The sequence below is a fragment of the Erythrolamprus reginae genome, chromosome Z (assembly GCF_031021105.1).
Source record: "Erythrolamprus reginae isolate rEryReg1 chromosome Z, rEryReg1.hap1, whole genome shotgun sequence".
Taxonomy (NCBI): domain Eukaryota; kingdom Metazoa; phylum Chordata; class Lepidosauria; order Squamata; family Dipsadidae; genus Erythrolamprus; species Erythrolamprus reginae.
In genome coordinates, this window is record NC_091963.1 from 125,756,261 (window position 1) to 125,778,403 (window position 22,143).

At 38.2% G+C, this 22,143-nt stretch overlaps 1 pseudogene; it reads right to left on the minus strand.

The window, feature by feature from the left end:
- Positions 1–4,898: 4,898 nt before the first annotated feature.
- On the minus strand, positions 4,899–20,655 carry LOC139154089 (vomeronasal type-2 receptor 26-like; annotated as a pseudogene).
- Positions 20,656–22,143: the final 1,488 nt, after the last annotated feature.

Genomic DNA, 22,143 nt, shown 5'->3' on the forward strand with positions numbered 1-22,143 from the left:
GCCCCGGCCCTCTGAAATCAGCTCCCTCCAGAGATTTGCACTGCCTCCACCTTCCTCACCTTTCGCAAGAATCTCAAGACTCATTTAGGTCACCAGGGATGGGGCAATTGATCAAGCCCCCTTCCCCTGTCTATGAGTTAATGTATGGTTGTAAATGAGTTGGTTGACTCATTTTAATATATATGGGATTTGTAGTAGCTATTTTTAATTAATTAGATTTGTTGTCATGGTGTTTTTTGTACTCTATGAGCTACTCCAAGTCTTTAAAGAAAGGCGGCATATAAATCTAAATAATAATAATAATAATAATAATAATAATAATAATAATAATAATCCACTGGAACTTGTGCCGGAACTACCATTTACCAGTGGCAAAAAACTGGTGGGATCCTAAGCCTGAAAAAGTGGTCAAAAATGAGCAAGCAAAACTACTGTGGGACTTCTGACTCCAGACTGACCGAATTCTGAAGCATAACACACCAGACATCCTGATTGTGGAGAAAAAGAAAGTATGGATCATCAACATTGCAATCCCGGGGAACAGCAGAATTGAGGAGAAGCAGCTAGAGAAATTAGTGAAATACGAAGATCTAAAAATCGAGCTGCAACGACTCTGGCATAAGCCAGTGAAAGTGATCCCAGTGGTACTTGGCATGCTGGGCACAGTGCCAAAAGATCTCAGCGGACATTTGAAAACCATCGGAATTGACAAAATCTCCATCTTTCAATTGCAAAAGGCCGCTTTACTGGGATTGGCAAACATAATTTGCCACTACATCACGCAGTCCTAGGTGCTTGGGAAGCACCCGACTGGTGATGGAATACGAAATCCAGCATAGTGATCTCGTTTGCTGTGTTGTACTGACATAATAATAATAATAATAATAATAATAATAATAATAATAATAATAATAATAATAATAATAATAATAATTTACTGGGATCGGCAAACATAATTCGCCGCTACATTACACAGTCCTAGGTGCTTGGGAAGCACCCGACTGGTGATGGAATACAAAATCCAGCATAGTGATCTCGTTTGCTGTGTTGTACTATAATAATAATAATAATAATAATAATAATAATAATAATAATAATAATAATAATAATAATAATAATAATAATAATAATAATAATAATAATATTTACCCATGAACATTTATAGATTCTCGAGAATAGTAGCCATGTGAAATGAAATATCAGGATTAACTCATTTTATATAATTTGGATTATTTAGTTCAGGGCTGTCAAACTCCCAGCCCATGGGCCAGATATATCATATGCTGGCCAGTTTAGCAAAGGATGAAAAAGTCCTGATATAGCACATGAAGCCATGCAGTGGTGGGCTCTTGCCAGTACAGCTAATTGTGTGCAGCTCCACAGTTCTGGCACACAAGTGCAGGATTGAGCACAGTTTTGCTTCCCGCACCTGTGCTGGACACAAATTCTCGCAAGGGGATGCATTTTTTTTATTTAGTCCAATACATAATGCACTTTGAAGAGAATAGATATGTAGCGATATAAATAAAGAAAAGAATAGAAGAAAAGATATAAAAGTATAGGTGAACATATTTGAAAGGAAGAAAAGATAAATGAGATAAGGAGAGACAATTGGACAGGGGACGGAAGGCACACTGGTGCACTTATGCACGCCCCTTACTGACCTCTAAGGAACCTGGAGAGGTCAATCATGGATAGTCTAAGGGAAAAATGTTGGGGGTTAGGGGTAGACACTACTGAGTCAGGTAATGAGTTCCACACTTCTGCGAATTATTTTTTGTTTCCATGCATGTGGGGAAGCAAAAATCCTCACCGAAATGCACACGCAAATGCATTCCCACGTGAGATTTTGCATCCTGCACAAGTATGGGAAGCAAAATTGCACTCGATCCCACACTTGCGCACCAGAGCCATGGAGCTGCACGCAATTAGCTTTATCAGCAGGAGCCCACCACGGACACCATGGTGACGTGAGTTTTACATTCTTGGTTTTGTTTATTACAATTGAAGTTGGCACAATCATAGTCCATCTGGATAGAAATTTTAAAACTTCTGAAAAGTCATGTTTTCATTGTAACAAAGGAGATAAAGAGCAGGAAAGTCTCATAAACAATGCAAGAATGTTCAAGTCTGTTGCAGTTCACTTCAGCCTAAAAAGAAACCTACCTGCATAGTGGTATTTAGTAGCAAATCTGCAAGTGTTGCCATTTATGAGGTCAAGTCTGCAAAGGGCTTGTGCTTTTTAAAAAGAGTAAAGTTAGTATAATATAATTTTCAAACAAGTATGTCCTAAACACTAAGGTAATAAATGATAAAATAAAATCATATCATTCTTAGAAAAAATGTTTCATTCATTTTTTAAAAACAATATCTTTTAAATAAATATAAACTGGTTAAGAACTGCTCATGCTGTCTATCCTTAAGACTTGACTTCCAGACATATGGTTGAAAATGAAACTAGTTTTACAGACTTTAGTATCTTCCTTTACTTTAGTTATACAGCTCTTAATTTATTCTGGTTATCCCTGGATTTTATCTTCTATTGATTTCAATTAAGGCAATGCCTTAATAGAATTCTAATTTGCACCCCTCTTTACCCTGTGAATGTATTGCCAACTGTGTTTTCTTATGTATTGCATTTTATTTATCAGAGATCTTTTTAAGGTTTCATACTGAATACCTTATGAATAAATATTTTTATTGCTTATAAGACAAGCAGGAGACTCCACAATTTGTACTCTATAACCACAGGAACAATTTACATCCTCGCAAATTTATGGCATGAATGGCACTCTATTGCTGCTTAAACTTCAAATGGACTTATTTAGGCAAGCTTTCTTTGCTCAGATTATTTATTTATTTATTTATTATTTATTTATTAGATTTGTATGCCGCCCCTCTCCATAGACTCGGGGCGGCTAACAACAGTAGTAAACAGCATATAACAAATCTAATGTTTAAAATAATTTAAAAACCCTTATTTAAAACCAAACATACACACAAACATACCATGCATAAATTGTATAGGCCTAGGGGGAAAAGGGTAGTTCAGTTCCCCCAAGCTTGACGACAGAGGTGGGTTTTAAGGAGCTTACGAAAGGCAAGGAGGGTGGGGGCAATTCTGATCTCAGGGGGGAACTGGTTCTAGAGGGTCGGGGCCGCCACAGAGAAGGCTCTTCCCCTGGGTCCTGCCAGATGACATTGTTTAGTTGACGGGACCCGAAGAAGACCGACTCTGTGGGACCTAACCGGTTGCTGGGATTCGTGCGGCAGAAGGCGGACCCAGATGTATTCTGGTCCGATGCCATGAAGGGCTTTATAGTTCATAACCAACACTTTGAATTGTGACCAGAAACTGATTATGATTTAGCAGTTGTTGGCCAGCGGTTTCTCCTAGACAGAAGCCTGCCCAGGATCAAACTGTTTCCGTTCTCTTCTCAGGCAAGCCTCTAGATAGATGGATAAATGGATGGATGGATGGATAGTTAGGTAGGTAGGTAGGTAGATAGATGATGGATAGATGGGTAGGTAGGTAGGTAGATGATGGATAGATAGATAGGTAGGTAGATAGATAGATAGATAGGTAGATGATGGATAGATGGATGGATAGATAGATAGATAAATAGGTAGGTAGATAAATAGATAGGTAGGTAGTTAGTTAGATTATGGATAGATAGATGGATAGATAGGTAGGTAGGTAGATAGATTGATAGATAGATAGATGTAGGAAGGTAGTTAGGTAGATAGGTAGATGATGGATAGATGGATAGATGGATAAGTAGGTAGATGGATAGATAGATAGGTAGGTAGGTGGATAGATGGATAGATAGATAGGTAGGTAGGTAGGTAGATGATGGATAGATAGATAGATAGATAGATAGATAGATAAATAGATAGATGCAGAAATGTAGGCAGGTAGATAGGTAGATGATGGGTAGATGGATAGATAAATAGGTAGGTAGGTAGGTGGATAGATTAGATAGGTAGGTAGGTGGGTAGATAGGTGGATAGATAGGTAGATAGGTAGGTGGATAGATAGATAGATAGATAGGTAGGTAGGTAGGTAGGTAGGTAGGTAGAGATAGATAGAGGGTGGGGTTGGGGGTGGGGAAGGAGACAAAGCAAGCACCTGAAAAACACAGCTTCTCTCCTCCTGCTGCCCATGCCAAATCTTTGCTGGCTGACCAGTAGCTCTAAGTGGCTTTTGGTGTGGAGAGGTGATTAACTTCCTCCCCGCTCAGCTTTAGGCAGCACCATCCTCTTCTCCTTCTCCTCCTCTGTTGGCAAACAGCTCCTCCGCCCCAAACAGCCAGCCCCTCCCCTCCAGTCCCTTGCATGGGCAGCTGGAATCCTGGGGCAAGCTGGGGAAAGGAGTCGTGTACCCACCTCCCCCAACCAAATCAGCCCCACCATATCTCTGCCCATTTCCTTCCTTGCCTGAGAAAGTAACTGACTTCATTTTGCTTTTATTCTAGACTTTATTTTTTTTACTTTAAGTGCACCATAGGATTTTACATTAACATAAATTTTCATAAATATTTATATTTCTCAATATATATTTTTACATTTTATATTGTTGTTTTTACTTTGGTGTTCTGTTGTATGTTACCCAGTTATTTTTGGTGAGATGGCTGGCTATATATTATTTATTTATTTATCAAATTTATATTAATAAAACTTCATCTAACATACTGTAGATAATATGTCAATTAGATCAATCAATAATTCAATAAATATTGCAACTGAAAGTATTTGCTGACTTGATAAAATGCCCAGGCAGAGGATAAAAGGCAGAAGGGTAAAATAGATTAATTTGACATAACCACAATGTTCCAAGACCTCTTCTCAGGGAATGGTGCAGTGCGTTGTGATGTATAATCTGCAACAAATACCTTTAATTAAGGAAAGTCCATAAGTAGCTTATTTTATCTTTTTCGTTTTATTATTTCATCTCTTTTGTTTAGTTCTGGCCTCAGCAAAATAATGTAGCATTTGGGGAAAAAGATGCAAAACAGCAGTCCGGCAGTGGAAGCCAACATAGAGAAGATTTCCACCACCACCATGTATTTTCCTTTCGTGCTCAAGTAGGTGGGAACAAAGGATATCCAAACACTGCAAAAGGCTAACATGCTGAAGGTGATGAACTTGGCTTCGTTGAAACTGTCAGGTAGCTTCCTTGCAAAGAAAGCCACAAGGAAGCTCACAAAAGCCAGGAAGCCCATGTAACCCAGGACACAGTAAAACATGGCAGCTGACCCTTCATTACACTCTAAGACAATTTCTTCAGCCATTGAGTGCATATCAACATCAGGAAAAGGGGGAGCAGTAGCCAACCAGATCAGACATATACCTGCTTGAATAGAAGAACAGAAAAGAATTATAGCATTGGCTACTTTTTTCCCCATCCACTTTCTCATTCCAGATCCTGGTTGGGTAGCAAGGAAAGCCACAATCACAGTAACGTTTTTTGATAACACACATGAAACAGCCACTGAAAAGATGATTCCAAAAGCCATTTGGCGGAAGAGACAAGTCAATTTATGAGGTTGGCCAATAAAGAGCGATGAAGACAGGAAGCAGAGGAGAAGGAAAACAAGGAGAATGTAAGTGAGGCTCCTGTTGTTGGCTTTGACAATAGGAGTGTTGCGATATTTTATAAAAATCCATAATATCCAAACTGTGATGAAAAAAAAGAAATATGCAGAAATGGCTAACCCCATTCCCAAGGATTCCTCATAAGACAAGAATGAAAACATCTTAGGAAAGCATTGATTTTGTTCCTTGTTAGGATAACGATTTTCTTGACAAGTGATGCAGGCATCCATGTCTAAAAGAAATACAATTTAAACTGTAAATGATATAGTTTTAACCATTCAGTCATGTCTAACTCTTAGCGACTTTATAGGCATGTACTCTCTTTGCTGCCCTGTCAAACACAACTTCTTTCAGTTGTTGGATGTTCATCTTTGCATCAGTTTTGATATCAAATCAAATTGCCCAAGAAGCTGCTGATATAGTCGTACAGATGAATCGTTAAGTTTGTCATCTGCACCTCTATAACTGTCTGGTTTGGTTCCGCAACTCAGCAAGACAGACACAGACTTCAGAGGATAATCAGAACTGCAGAAAAAACAATTACTGCCAATCTGCCAATACATGAGGACATGTATATTGCACGAGTCAAAAAGAGGGCTGTGAAAATATTTATGGACCCCTCGCATCCTGGACACAAATGGTTTCAACTCTTACCCTCTAAATGTAGCCATAGAGCAATGCACACCAAGATAACTAGACACAAAAACAGTTTTTTCCCCGAACACCATCACTCTGCTAAAACAATAATTCCCTCAACACTGTCAAACTATTTACGAAGGCTGCATTACTATAACTACTAGGTTTTCTCATGATTCCTATCCCCCATCTCCTCCCACTTATGACTGTATGACTGTTGATTGTTTCCTGATTGCTTATTTGAACCCTATGTCAATAATTAAGTGTTGAACCTCATGATTTTTGACAAATGCATATTTACTTTTATGTACACTGAGAGCATATGCATCAAAGACAAATTCCTTGTGTGTCCAATCACACTTGACCAATAAAGAATTCTATTCTATTCTATTCTATTCTATTCATATGTGAATAAGGGTTTATATGTTCTGCTTTCAGGTACAGAATTTATGTTAAGGTATGTTCCTGATATCCATTATGGAATCAGAATCCAAATTGAATTCAACAGAATCCAACCCTATAGGCTGATGCCATAACAAATTGAATAATATTTTCCCCATAAATGTTGTTCATAGGAGTATTCTGCCCACAGAATTTGGAGGAATAGGATTATTTGAAAAGCACTTAGATATCTGGTGATACCATCAACTGAGAAATGAAGGCTTAAGATAAGAATTCTAAGATATCCAAACAAAACAAAGAAAAATTCCAGAGCAAGGTCAATCATTGTCAGAACATTGCAATATGATAGCCCCCCAAAATTTACTAGGTATTATTTTTAGATATATCAGCTGAAAAAAAATTAAGAGTGTAGGAAACTGTCACTTTTATCTCATTTATTTTTAATTAGAACTGATCTACTCTTAACAATATCATGGACTTAACAATATCATGGACTAGAAATATTATACCTGCTTTAGGAGAAACCTTTCCTTTTGGACACCGAACACAATCATAGCAGCAAAATGGCTTCCCTTCCTTCTTTTTCTTGTGACAACCAGGAGGGCAGATGCAATTGCAGAGAGAAACAGGTATTACCTGTTTGAACAGAATGGAGATGATATCACCAAGAAATAAATCCTATTTAGAATCTTTGGTTTCAAACTTATTACATAACTCATGAGATAAAAGCATCACTTTTCTGAGTGTTGTTTCTTCGGATTTGAGAAGAATAGAATGCCTCATTTGGAGGCATTATGTTTTCTGATATGTTTTCCATGAGTTTATATAACCAAAATAGCCACAGCTATATATAGTAATTTACAATACATTCAGTGAATTTTTAGGGCAATCAATTTAAATTGCCAATGGCTCCACTATTTATATGGCCGCTATATATCTTATTTCATTCCTATGATGTTCCATTCATTGGGTAGGATTAGTTAGCAAAGAATTGTATACTAAGGTCACTTTTAAATTTTTTAAAATAATGAATGTTTGATCCTAGAAATAGTAAGAAATTCCCACCTGATTAAAGTTTCTAGGCCAGATGATAGAATCCTCATTGACACTGAACTCTATACCTTGACCTGTCCAGGGATTCATTTTTCCAACTTTCATTCTAACAAAGGATTTATTAGGAAAAGTTATGACATTTGTAATATCAAACCCAACAGTAAATTCTCCATGCTCATTCAAGTGAATTATTTCTCCAGCTGTGTTGTTAAATGAGAACTTCTTCAGTATATGATGGAGCTAGGAGAATAAAATTCATAACTAGTTTAGAACAATAATTCTAATTTAAAGAGCTGATTTATTTTACTTATGGCTCAGTTATTGCAGAAGAGACGGAGTAACGACTCGGACACCAGAGCTGGATTTAAACTTGGGTCATTTTTATTATAATAAATTTGCATAATTTATTAATTAAATTAGCATGAATTAGCATAAATTTGCATAATCAACATATTCAACTATGACCCGGAAACAGTGGACCTGCAGGGTCAAACAAACACTTCCGGGGCGGAAATGACGTAAAAGGTCAACATTCCTGGGCAACTAAGGGCGTAGTCGATGCTGGTCCAGGTGAGGGACCTCTCCCTCACCTGAGACCCTGCCATGCACTCGCATGAGGGGGGTCCCGCCGGCTCACCCCTACCCTGGGACTTCAATAGCGGGACCCAAAGACAGGTTCCCCCCAAGTGCGCAGGTAGCACCCACCATGGGCTTGGGGAGAACCTGTCAATCATCCCCAAAGATGCCCAAGGGAGAACGCGCAGTTGCTGAACCACCACCCAGATTTCCGCCCCTAACCTGCCTACCCAATGACCAGAGGTAAGCCAATTAACCTAATTAAATGCAAACACCCCTTAACCGCACGTCCATCACCCCAGTGTGGAATGGGCGAAAAAACAGCCTGGCCTAATGGGCGAGGCTGCAAAAAATTCCCATTCGGCCCCCGAGGGCGACCCACTAGGCACACTGTAAAATAGGGAAGGGCGGGTGGGTGTCTGCTCTTCGGCACAGGTCCGGGCGAAAAGGCTTTCTTCCCGGCCTGCTGTCCCTTAAATAGGGCCAGCAGGCCCCGCCCGGACCCGACGTCATGCCCAGCCATGTGGGCTGGGCATTCTCGGCCGAAATCTCGCCTCGCGAGATTTCGGCCGAAAACAAGATGGCGGCCGCCATCAGAAGGGTCCGAGTCTGCCCGGCCCTTCAGCAACAGCGCCGTGGGGCCGGTAAGTCAGCCGGCGATATTTACAGAATAATTCTAGGCATGCTTACTTAAATGTTTCAATCCTTTCTGCTCCATAATGTTTAAACCAAGATATATTAATCCAATATTATTAGATTACAAGATTAACTAGTTGTTTAAAGATATGATATAGATTCTCTTGAGCTGAGTGCAAGTCCTAGTGACTAAATAGACATATTTATTGCATGCTCTTGGGAATAATATGGACATTGCTTAGAAAAGGGGAGTTTGGAAAATTTGGTATATCTGCTGGTATCTTCTGCATATTAATTATTCAAGTTAGAGCTTCAAAGTAGAATACTAAATATCCCACTAATTTACTTAATATATTGTCTATTGGATTGTCCATGGTCATAGTATATTTCAATGGGTATCATCCATGGACATATGCACATTGTCCCTGGATATATTTTCCATGGGTACATTGTTCACGGGTACATATACATTTTGTCCATAAGTATATGGACAATGCATGTTGTCACCACAAATCTTTTTAAGCAGGTGTGTAAACATAACAGTGCTCTTGAAGAATGTAAATTCTTCTGTAAATAAATCTGGTGAAATGTTTCTTGGCCATTTACCTAAGATCAAGTGTATGTTTATGCAAAATATCAGGCCAAATATCCCTCATTCTTCTGCTCAAAATTATCTACAGTAATTTTTCATCATTTGTAAAATAAAGTTATTTTCACAAAAGTTCTAGATAAAAAAATACTGAATGATATTGAAGATTACTGTGGAGGAATTGCATATCAATATGTTATTCAGAATATTAAGAGAGGATAATATATATTTTTTGCAAATATGAAATCTTTACAAACTCATTTGAGCAATAACCTATAATGACGTCTTAATTTAGAACTTGCCATAGATATTAAGAGCTATTTACCTGCCATGGCTGCAGAATCCCATTTTCTATTCCCCTTCTGGCAAACCTTCTTTTGAATGCTGAAATACTTGAATCAATGATACATATAGAATTTGCCAAGGCATAGACTGCATTGTAAATACTGTAACTGTGCCCAGTCATGCTCATTTCGAAGAAAGGCCCAGGTAAGTGTTCTAGCCTCTCTTCCCCAGTACAGCTGTTGTCAATATTCTCTTGAAAATCAGTGTTTAGATAGGTACAACCAAATGCCTGTTCCCAAAATGTCTGAATGAAGCCATCTCTCTTAGCCAGATAGGGATTTAGTCTCCGAAGAAAAAGCTGGAACTTTGGTATCTCGTGGGTGTGAGGTGTAAGGGCTAAAGCACCATGGAAGATTTCTAGATTCAAATCCTTATGTAAGACCAGTGCTGCAAAATCCAATTGCACTGCCATAATCCATACTTTACCAAATAATTTCTCATCATTGGTGTGTCTTGAATTTAGCACAATCATCAAAGATAACATGGTCCTAGTTTCTCCATGGACAAAAATAACATTGGCCTCACTCTTTATAATATCTAATAATATTGTGTGCCATTTTATCTGTGCACCTCCATAGTCCTCGAAAAAAACTAATACAGAAATCCTTGCAATGAAAGCAGGACAGATGCCATTTTCAAAAAGTATTGGAAGCATGTTCTTCAAAAAAAGCTCTCCACCATCATCATTGAAGGTCATTAAGCATATCCATTTCCATCTGAAATGCAGAAGTAATTGGACAATTCCCTTGTATTGATGAATTTCATTTGGTACCAGCTGATAGAGAGAAACAAAACGGGACTGATCTCTCATCATGGGAGCAAAATCACCATAACTAAACTGGGATTGAGGGGGAAAATGAAATCATTATTCTATGAACAAACTAGAGTGTCAGATAATATGTCTATATTCTTGTATTTTGAAATGTTAATATTTGTTTTTTAAGTTATCCATGTTTCCATCTGAATATAAGTTGCAAAATAATTTAAGAACTCCTTATTGTAGTATCCAAAAGATTTTGAAAGATGTTTGTTAAGTTTTTACAATTTATTTACTCACATGAATCATAAATGATATAAATAACTAAGCACTCCTGTACACCATAGACAGATTTGTAATGATGTCTCAACAAGCTAGGATGATGGATAATGACCAGCAAAATCTCTCTGGGAAAAGGAAAGCAAGGAAAAGGAAACCTTCAGAGACTAAAAGTCAAAGGATGCCATATTAACACAGTCATAATGCAGCCTTTATAGACAAAAGGTTAAACTAAGCATCATTTCTTAATCATATTTGGAATTATTTTTTGTTCCTTTTGAAATAATAAGAAACTGGAATAATTAGGTTTTTAACACGTTCACATCAAAATAGTATTTATAGTGTTGCTTTTGGAATATCAAAACCAGACCAGTATCTGGATGGATTTAATATAAGAATTTGAAATTATATAATTATAAGAATCCTTGCTTTTAAGAAAATGTAATTTTGGTTTTGGGGAAAAGTATATGAGATGGGACTATGAATGTCAAACATTGCGGGAATCGGGAAAAAAAGCTAAAGATTACAATTAAAGAGAAAAAAATTAAAATGTTACTACAGAATGGATATTTCTATGGAGACTTGTCAACAAAAGACTCAAAAATTAATTTTAAATATATCTAATATCATAGATCAATGGTATACAAAAGATATTATAGTAGAGCAGTGTTTCTCAAGTAGTGGGGCGTGTCCCCTGAGGGCATGGAGCAGTGGGAGGGGGGCGCCTGGTCACTGGGCACCACCATTTTGGAAGGGGGAATTTTGGGATAATTGTTCTGTGTTCGGATGGCTTCTTCTCTTACCAGTTTGGAAAAAAACTCCTCAGCTGTATTTCAGCTGAATCCTGCTACTGAACGTGTGCGGAAGTGAAATTGTAGGGTGAGGAATGGGGAAAACTTTGCAATGTTTTAATGACTGGAGTTGAATGTCCAGAACCTGCAACATAAAAAAGGTAGGAGCCGAGAACTTTTTTCCTCTATTGCAGGAGTTAATGTTTGGCTTTGTTTTTGGATTTGCATAGAAAAGTGTCTGCCTCCCTCCCTCCTCCCTTCTCTCCTCAGCCATTCAGAAAATCCCCAGTGCTAATTGAGTCTACAAAGAAGGGCTGCATAGAAATCCAAATACAGTGGTACCTCAAGATACGAACCCCTCGTCTTACGAACAACTCAAGATACGAACCCGGGGTTCAGAAAAAATTTGCCTCTTCTTACGAACTTTTTTCGTGTTACAAACGCCAAACCCGAACTTCCGGGTTTGGCGTTCGGAGGCTGCTGGGAAGCTGCGCGGCTGTTTTAAAAGGTGACAGGCGGGCTGGGGGGCTTCCCAGCAGCCTCCGAACGCCAAACGCGGAAGTTCGGGTTTGGCGTTCGGCTTCGGGAGGCTGCTGGGAAGCCCCCCCAGCCCGGCTGTCACCTTTTAAAACAGCCGCGCGGTTTCCCAGCAGCCTCCGAACGCCAAACCCAGAAGTTCGGGTTTGGCGTTCGTAACACGAAAAAAGTTCGTAAGAAGAGGCAAATTTTTTCTGAACCATTCGGAGGCTGCTGGGAAGCCGCGCGGCTATTTTAAAAGGTGACAGCTGGGCGGCGGAGCTTCCCAGCAGCCTCCGAACGCCGAACGCCAAACCCGAACTTCCGCGGGGAGGTTCGTAAGACGAAAGGTTCGTAAGATGAAACATTGTTTCCCATAGGAAACAATGTAAAGTCAATTAATCCGTGCAACCAAAAAAAACCCCGCAAAAAAAACCGCTGCTGCCTGGCTGTGACCTTTTAAAACAGCCGCGTGGCTTCCCAGCCGTCTCCCGAAGCCGAACGCCAAACCCAAACTTCCGCTTTTGGCATTTGGAGGCTGCTGGGAAGCCCCCCAGCCCGGCTCTCACCTTTTAAAACAGCTTTCCAGCAGCCTCCGAACGCCAAATGTGGAAGTTTGGGTTTGGCGTTCGGCTTCGGGAGACGGCTGGGAAGCCCCGCGGCTGTTTTAAAAGGTCACAGCCGGGCGGCAGCGGTTTTTTTTGCGGGGTTTTTTTTGGTTGCACGGATTAATTGACTTTACATTGTTTCCTATGGGAAACAATGTTTCATCTTACGAACCTTTCGTCTTACGAACCTCCCCCTGGAACCAATTAGGTTCGTAAGACGAGGTATGACTGCAATAAATAAACAATTGGCTCCCCAGAAAAGCTGGCCTGGATTTTCCCAGCACAAGGAGATCTGCATTCAGGCATCTGATTAAAGATTCTGATTGGTTGATGAATGAGTGAATGAGTGATTGAATGATTGAAATTATATTCTTGACCTTTCAGACTTTTCTTGGCTTTGTTTTAGGATTTGCATAGAAAAGAGTCTGCCTCCCTCCCCACTCCCTTCTCCCAGTTCAAAAAGTCTTCAGTGCTAATTGGCTCCCCAGAAAAGCTGGCCTGGATTTTCCCAGCACAAGGAGACCTGCATTCAGGCAGCTGATAAAAGGCACATGTCCAAAAGAAGACACAAAGTGTTTTATTCATTTTTGTGTTATAGGTCAAACTGTTTTATATATTGTGCTCTGGAGTTAATGTTGCAGATCCATTTGAATTTATTTTTATATATTGATCATATTTAATGTTATTTTTCAGTATCAAATGGTCAAAAATGTTTATGGTTTAAAAATAAAGATTGGTGGATTTTTTTTTTTAGTTTTAGTTTTTTAAGTCTTTCTGTTACAGACTAAAAAGCAATGTTAATAAATGTATTCTTTGTTGTAAGTTTATCTATATTTTTCTTTTTTTATTTCTTTAATGTTAATAAGCATAGAATGTTATGCAGAGGTCTATTTATAATAATTTTATAAAGAAATACTATTTACAGTTGTGGTGGAGAGTTTGGGGGGTGCAAAATGTTTTCTTCTCCCTGGAGGGGGGTGCATAACAGAAAATAATTGAGAAACACTGTAGTAGAGGAACATGCTATATTGGATAAGACTGGAATTGATTTGAATGTAGATTAAAGCATGACAAGACTGATATGAAAAAAGATGATATATTAGGTACATAAATGAAACTGGTTCACATTTTAGAATTTAAAAGGGGCATGCAAATAAAAAAATTAGAGGGCTCACTTAGATAACATTTTTTACTGAATTTATAAAAGAAATCTGGCAAATATAAAAGTGAAAAACAAACGGCGGATATTATTTGAAGGAAATAAAAATCAATTTTTATTCCCTTCAAATACAGTAATAATTTACTGATAAATTAGTAAATTGTTTTTGTGATGAAGCGGAAGTTGCTTCTTTATTTTTCTTTTGTTTTTTCATTTTTATGGACTTTCTTTTTTTCCCCTTTACCCAAGAATGCATGTTGTATTTTTCTTCTTTTTAAATATTTTAAAATTTTCCACTTTTAAAAAATAAAATACAATGTTGCATTTTTGTTGATGTGCATTAGATTTTATTTTTCTAATTGTAATCTGTAATAAAATTTCTTTAAAAAGAAACCCTTGCAATAAATTATTTAAATAATTAAGAATCATTCATTCAGCCCTTTTATGCTCTGTGAGTATTTAAATGTCCACTTGCACTACATTGTTTTGAGTAAATATTTATTAGGTTCTGCTGATAAATATTTAAATACTGTCTATCTATTTTGGCAACCCTAACCAAAAACAACTTTTTCCCAATTTTCTTTCACCAAAGTTATTAAAAAGGAATAGAATATAAGTTTAAACAATTTTCAGCAACTTCATTACTTTCTTCTTTAGAATCCAATTTATCTATCAGCTTAATAAATTAGGAACCTCATTAATTCAGCAATTTGATTAAAAGTTTCTCTATGAAGCAGTGAAGAGATTCAATTCCAGAAAACCTGGGTAATATGAAGATAGATAAGGTATACATCTATTCCAGGCTCTGAACTTGCCACTACAGTTTACAAAGAAATGATTAAGAAAAGTAAGATAATTAATTAGACTATTAGCCTAATACTAATCACAGTCAATCAGATGTTTAGTTGGGATTGGTGTTTTTATTCAGCCACTGACTGCTTCCCATGAAATTGGGATAGGCAGATGTTTGATAGTATTAAAGATACTGTCATAAAATATATGCTGATTATTGTTATTGCTAAGTATGAGTGCTTTTTAACATATCTATGAAGAAACCTTCATTCAGTTCCCTTTCTGACAGAAAAGTAAAACATTGTGATAAATTGTGATAAAACTTAAAATTCTACTTTCTTTTTATACCTGAGGTAACTTATAGGTGTTCAAAATGGCAGCCAAATGCCGGGAAGTATCTGTGCCCAATCCCCCGATAACTGCAATCAGACTGTTCTTATTATTACACTTGTAATTAGGAATTAGTGTATGCATTGCTGACAAAAAATCTAGGGCCATGTGATAGTATCTCCTGGCACTGAAATAGCTTTCCGAGATGTGGAAACCCAAGGAGATATTAGGCAAGAAATGTTGATTTTCATTTATTTCAGTTACTGCAAATACCAAGGCTAGCACATATTGGTAATTCTTTGTCACAACTCTGTAAAGAAGAAGGGAGGAAAGAAATTCCCAGTGTTAGCAATTAAAATAATGGGATAGTTTTATGAACTGCCTTCTTTCTAATTCTTATTACATAATGTTATTGATTATGTATAGAATTTCAAATAAAGCAAATAGTAAAATATTTTACCAGTGACTCTACAAAGAGACATTATTATTAATATACTGGAACTAGAGTATACTACCTAAAGTACTCCTGTGAAGCATTGAAGTGAATAAATAAGATTGCAATAAGCAGTATGATTTTGATGGAAAGATTATATAGCAGTAATTTATACTGAAAGGAAAGTCATGCACTAAAAACATGACAGGACAAAAAAATGCTACCCATAAATAAATTTTAAAAATGACAAAGGAATCAAGAGCATATGAATGAAGAAGTGTTTTAAAAGAGATAATATTTACCAAAAAAATCAAGAACATTTAAAATGTACTTTTAATGTTTATTATCTAAATCAGTGTTTCCCAACCTTGGCAACTTGAAGATATTTGGACTTCAACTCCCAGAATTCCTGATCTAGCATGACTGGCTCAGGAATTCTGGGAGTTGAAGTCCACAAGTCATAGAAGAGCCAACTTTGCCTACCCTGGGGGTGATGTCTAAATCAGAATCCTGGTCAAGGAAGAAGGAGAAGACCAAATTACAGGATGTTCAATGAAATATTGCTCATCTCCATTTGAAAGTATCCAATGAAGCCCATTATCTATCTAAGAGACCAGCTACATGTTAAACAATATAATAAAAAATGATTTTATCATTTATAGGTTTACCAATGAATTTACTATCTTAAATATGGAGATTCTCAGTTATTCAAGTCATGGTTGTCCCAAATATGCTTTTTCAAGAGGCAACTAACTGGACTCTTTAAAAAGATAAATTATTCTTTAAGAGTCCAGTTAGTTGCCTCTTGAAAAAGCATATTTATTATATAAATCTGGTGGAATATAACCTTTTTGAAATGTCAAATTTTATACTCTAAAAAGATAAATTATTCTTTGAGTATAAAATTTGACATTTCAAAAAGGTTATATTCCACCAGATTTATATAATAAATAGATCCATGAATGAATGAATGAACACACACACACACACACACACACTTACCAATGGAGAGTGAGAGCAAAAGAAACTTCAATGTATCTTATTGTATACATTATTAAATGGATAGAAATAAAAAATTAAACTTTTAAATCAATCCAGCAATATTTGGAATTAGTAATATAATACAATCAAACAGAAATTGTTGACAGTGTATGAGAAAGACTGCAGAAATAATATTTAAAAGAACGGATTCATTTTAAACAATGTTCTGCTGCAGGTAAAAGCAGAAAGAAAAATATACAGATTCTTGCTGCACGGGTGAAAGCCAAAGTTTTTGAGGTTTTTTTATTTAACAGAGAGACAGAGAGAGATTTATAAGATGTTTTATTGGTATACAGTACAGTATATATATGTGCTAAAGGGGAAGAATTTTCTGCCCAAATATCCTAAAAAAAAAAGAAATGCATAGAGAGAAGCTTTTCTGGGTTTTTTTTTAAACTTGTACATAGACTTCTATTCTGTATTCCTTTGCTTTCTCAACCAATGTTCTGGAGCTGGGGACTGAGATCATAGCAAAGGATAAACATTTTTATGATTCTAGATCCATGTAATAAGATGAAATTCAGTGGCTCTTCCATGTTGAGGAGCCCAGCCAAGCCTTATTACTTCAGGGAACCAGGATGGATATGTCTGCTCTTAAAAAGGCAAAGCACTGGTGAATTTGGTATAAAATTTGGCAAGGCTCACCTAACTCCCTAGGGCTACAACACCAGTGGAGGAATTCAAGAGACCACTGCTTCTATGAAAGTAACATTGGTTAGGCTGAATTCCAATTGAGTAAGGATTGTGGCTTCAAATGGGATAAAGAGATTTTTCTCTGATATGAGTAAAAAAGATGACAAGTGAGGAACAAATCTTAAGCTTGATTCAGGCAGGGGTTGCCACTCCTGCCGCTCACAGTGCACTGCACATGCAGCTCTGCATCTCAAGCATGATTTCAGCAATTTTTTTCTTCCGTGCTTGCACAGAAGCAAAACAAATTGCCAAATTTTCTCTTGCACATGCTTTCCTCTCTGAGATTTTGCTTCCTGCACATGTGCAGAAGCAAAATCTCACTCGGACACATGTGGGTGCAACGGCGTCGACCATATCGGTAGGAACCCGCTATTGGCTTGGTTGCCAAGGTCTGATTTTTTTATGAGTGACAACAGCTATTGACAACAAGTCAATATAAAAAGTGGACAATAGCAGAACCAGAGAAAAATCAAGCTAATAAAATGGGATTTTCTTTTTCATTTAAAAAGATTTGTCTGTTCTAAAGCAAAACTAATTCTAGTTCTGGTAGTCTTATTATCTGATAAACCAAGGAGAATGAATGAGAAACAAGTAATCAAAACAATTTACAGAGTATGGAAGAAAAAAGAAGAAAAACAGATATGTCTCTGATAAGCACACAACTTTTGCCCAACTTAACAAATAAACGCTTTAACAGATATAAATGTATGGGTATATAGATGCAGATATATAGAACTATAGATATAAGTATCTCAATTATATCTATAGCACTATATATCTACATCTATACATCATACATTTATATCTATTTATATCTAAAACTGATATATACTTACAATGGAGAGTCAACATCAGGGGCAGGATACTCCTTAAAAGAAAACTGATCTATAAATACTATCATTTGAGAACTGGCACCACCAATCACAAAGTCACCACTTGTGAAATATTTATGAGGAATATAGACCCTGTTCTGAGTAGCACAAATAGTATTAGTATGTTCCTGGAATTCAAGGCATGGCATCTGCAGGAGAGAAAAAAACAATATTTTCAGCCACTCCATCTTGCTTTTCAGGTCCTCCTAGGTGTAGCACTCTGACATTGTTGTTCTATTATATCAGGGGTATTGTTCTCCTTGTCCATCTTGAAAGGCATCTGAGTTAGGTATTGAAATAGTTGAAGCTCTTGACATGTTTTCTCTCCTTTAAAAATATAATTAAAATAAAATCATGAAAAAACAACACTAGAATGAATGAATCTTGGATGAATTCTAGTTTTCAGTATTGAGAAAAGCTTTTAAATACATTTTTGGCAACTTTAATGTATTATAATGTTGCAATCTCAGCAAAGCCTCATGAGGGTTTTATAAAATTTGATGTGGGGAGCATATAGAGTCATTCATATGCTCCAGAGATTTTTGTGGCAATTATGGGATATAATTGGAATAAAAAAGATATATGATTATTACCTCCCTAGAAATTTCATCTAAATGCCATTTTCCATATAACACATTACAGTGAAGAATACTACTAATAATAAAAGTTATTACCCTGAAGGAAATGTGTCCTGATTTTAAGTTGTAAAGTTAATGAAAAATATCCTTTAAAGAAACTATAGAAAATTTTGTTTGTTATGGAACTACTTATTGCATGTGTGCTAGTTTGCTAAATAATTCAATTTTTAATACTGGAAATTCTTTTTATTTTTATCATCCATCATGAAGATGTAGCAAAAAATATCTTTATTTATTGTTAGGACAATATTTTAAATTATGTGTGCATATGTTTACTTGATAGTTATATTTGGCTTAATCTAATCTTATAGAACACCAGATGCAGAACATAAGAAACCTAGCATCATTAAAGCTATCTGGTAGTTTTCTAGCAAAGTTAGCTACAAAAAGCTCTCCAAAACTAGGACAATCAGATGTGATACAAGAAAATATGCTCAAAGTTTCCTCAGCTTAATTTCCTCCTCTGAGTACATGAAAACATCTGAGCATTAACAATACCATATCTGGGATTGGTTCCTCCCAGTTTGGACTGGTTCACCCAAATTGGTATTGACCCGCTGATGATGTCATTGAACCAGATCGGCTGGTGCCAATCAGTGGATGCTGCCATCTCTTTTTTTGTTTTTTGTTTTATTTTTCTGGATTTTTCTTCTGTGCATGAGCAGAAGCTGAATTTCCTGGCACTACACATGCATTTAGATCTTTTTCTCAGCTTTATTTTTTAAATTTTTTTGTCCCACCCACTCATTTACACATTACTACCTAAGCTGTCCTCCCAGTTCCTGTGTGAGGCCTGCCCTATGACCCAACTGTGCTACCTCCTTCTGCCTACAGGTAAGTCATTACACTAGCCCTCCACTTCATCCCCAGAGCTTGTTGTGTCCCCCCTCCACCATCCCCACCAAGCTCATGTGGCTGGCTAAGCCACTAAGCTCCATTCCAGGTTGTGCTGTCTACAGCTTAGCTTTTCATGCCACCCCCTCCCCCTCCCCCAGTGTCCACCAGACTCCCAACTTTATCTTCCTCCCACACCTGGTGGTAGAGGGGAATATGTGCCAGCCTCCATGAGGAACTCACACTTGGAACTGTTTTGGAACCATGTTTTTTCAGGCTAGGACTATTGCCACCCTGCCTGTTGCTGCCTGGAGCCCCGGCTCTCTCAGTAACTGAAGTAACTGAATCCTGAATTTAAACATGCCTGGGATAAACATATATGCACCCTAAGATAAAATATAGAAAATAGTACAAGGGCAGACTAGATGGACTATGAGGTCTATGGGTCTACGTTAAAAAATCTCTTGTCCAGAGAATTGCCTGCTGGGACCTGCCATTGCTTCACGAAGGCATCCACAAAAACATTTGGCATGGATATTACCTCAGTCTGAGAGGCGGCCTCCTAAAATACCAAGTCTGGGTGGTATCAGCCAGGGGTGCAGATGAGGGGAAGGGCAAATTTTCAATGGCCTTTGCCTTATGGACAAGGCAATGGCAGAGGCCGGGATGAAAAAGCCCAGTGGATATGGGTGGTTTGGGGCCCAGGTCCTTGTCATCCAACATCTGGAGAGTCCCCAGCCCTGCTTTTGGTCTGTCCTCAGCTAACTGGCCCTCCTCCAGTTCCTCAAGTGACCCTAGGGTTCCCTGCAGAGAATAAGCCTCCCTACCAATATTCCGATAGTGTGGGAAGTTAAGCCCTTGCTGAATATGGCCTGATGAAGAGAGTGGCAGGCCAGAGTGTGTGTGAGAGGATCTGTCTATGGCTCTGCTGCCAGCTTCTATGCCCATGCAAATGGTGGTGTTGATTTTATCTTGGGCCTTCCTGCTTTCAGAGTTCCTGAACGGGGGTGCTTGACTCATGCCTAGACACTGTCTCTGCCCAGCATCTGAGGAGCCCAAACATCCACTTTTGGGAGGCATAGGTTTACATTGTCCAGAGACACTACATCTCTGGAGTGACCTGATGCATGCTTGTGGTGCTGTTCTGTGTCCCCAGCAGCAACCTTCTGTTTGAAGGTATGCCCAGAATGAGTTGATGTCTCTTAGGAGGGTATATCTCTGGATCTGGAATCAGTTTCATGCCTATGAGAGCCTCCCCCCTGTGGTGTGGGCCCTTCTGACACTTTATTTGTTGACTTGGGCTGAGTGGGGAGGGAGGCGGCAGGGACTGACTGTCATAGGGGGACTGATCCCTAATAGCCATGGGTTTGAAAGGAGAGGAACCCCTATTTGGGTCCCTCTCCTTTGCCAGATTGTGCAGGCTTTGTCTTTGCCATCCCCTTGCTGCTTCATTCAGCCATGGTACCCAAAATGAATGGAGCTCAGGAAAACGGCTGACTGACAGATCGACTTTGCTGATTGTGGTGAGGGGCAGGGAGGGCTGTTGTGTGGGCATGATGGATCATCACATGGGCCTGACAGCCAACTCAGCATCCAGCAACACAGGCAAGCTTTGCTTGGTGATCACATCGGACTCGCCTGACAGGTGTTGGAACCTACCAATGGGAGCAGCTGGTGATATCAGTGACTGAGAAGGTGGCTAACGGCTTTTGCATCAAGTGCTGAAGCTAGCCTGCCTGAAATTCAATTGCCTCATTTGGCTATATCTTTTTACAGTGTCCAAAGACTGTTGTTTCTGGCTAGAAGTACATACATTAATTTCATTGTGATGCTATCAATATGTCATAAATCACTATTTGAAAGTGGCCTATAACTATGGAGCTATAATTGATTATCATGCTGTAAAGGTACTCTGTGTGAGATGTTTTGCAAATTATGGCTAGCATGAAGATCTGAACTTAACCAAAACTCTTAATAATACAATTTGCACAAACACTTAAAATTCTTCAAAGTATTGTCCTTGGGCTGCTACACATTTTTTTCCAGCGACCCCGGAAGGCGTCTTCAGGAACCTCTCGCAAGGTCTTTGTCATGGCTGATTGGATCTCTTCTATGGATGAAAAACGCGCCTTGCCACAACACACTACAAGTCCGCGAGTTCCTGGCCAAACACCAAGTGCCAACACTGCCCCACCCACCCCCGTAGTCCTGATATCACGCCAGCAGACTTCTTTTTGTTTCCAGCCTTGAAAGGAACCCATTTTTCATCCATAGAAGAGATCCGCTGTGATGTAGACCTTGCGAGAAGTTCCCGAAGACTCCTTCCAGGGTGCGTACTGGTCATGGCAGAGTCGCTGGAAAAAATGTGTAGAGGCCCAAGGATAGAACTTTGGGGAATTTTAAGTGTTTGTGCAAATCTGTTTAATAAATTACTTTAAAAAATAATTGCATTACTTTTGGACCACACCCTGTAACTATATCTTTCCAAATGCAGAGTCTCATTTTGCTGCTAAATCTGTCTTGCTTCAACATAACAAACACCTATTCAAATCCCAATGTTCAAAAACT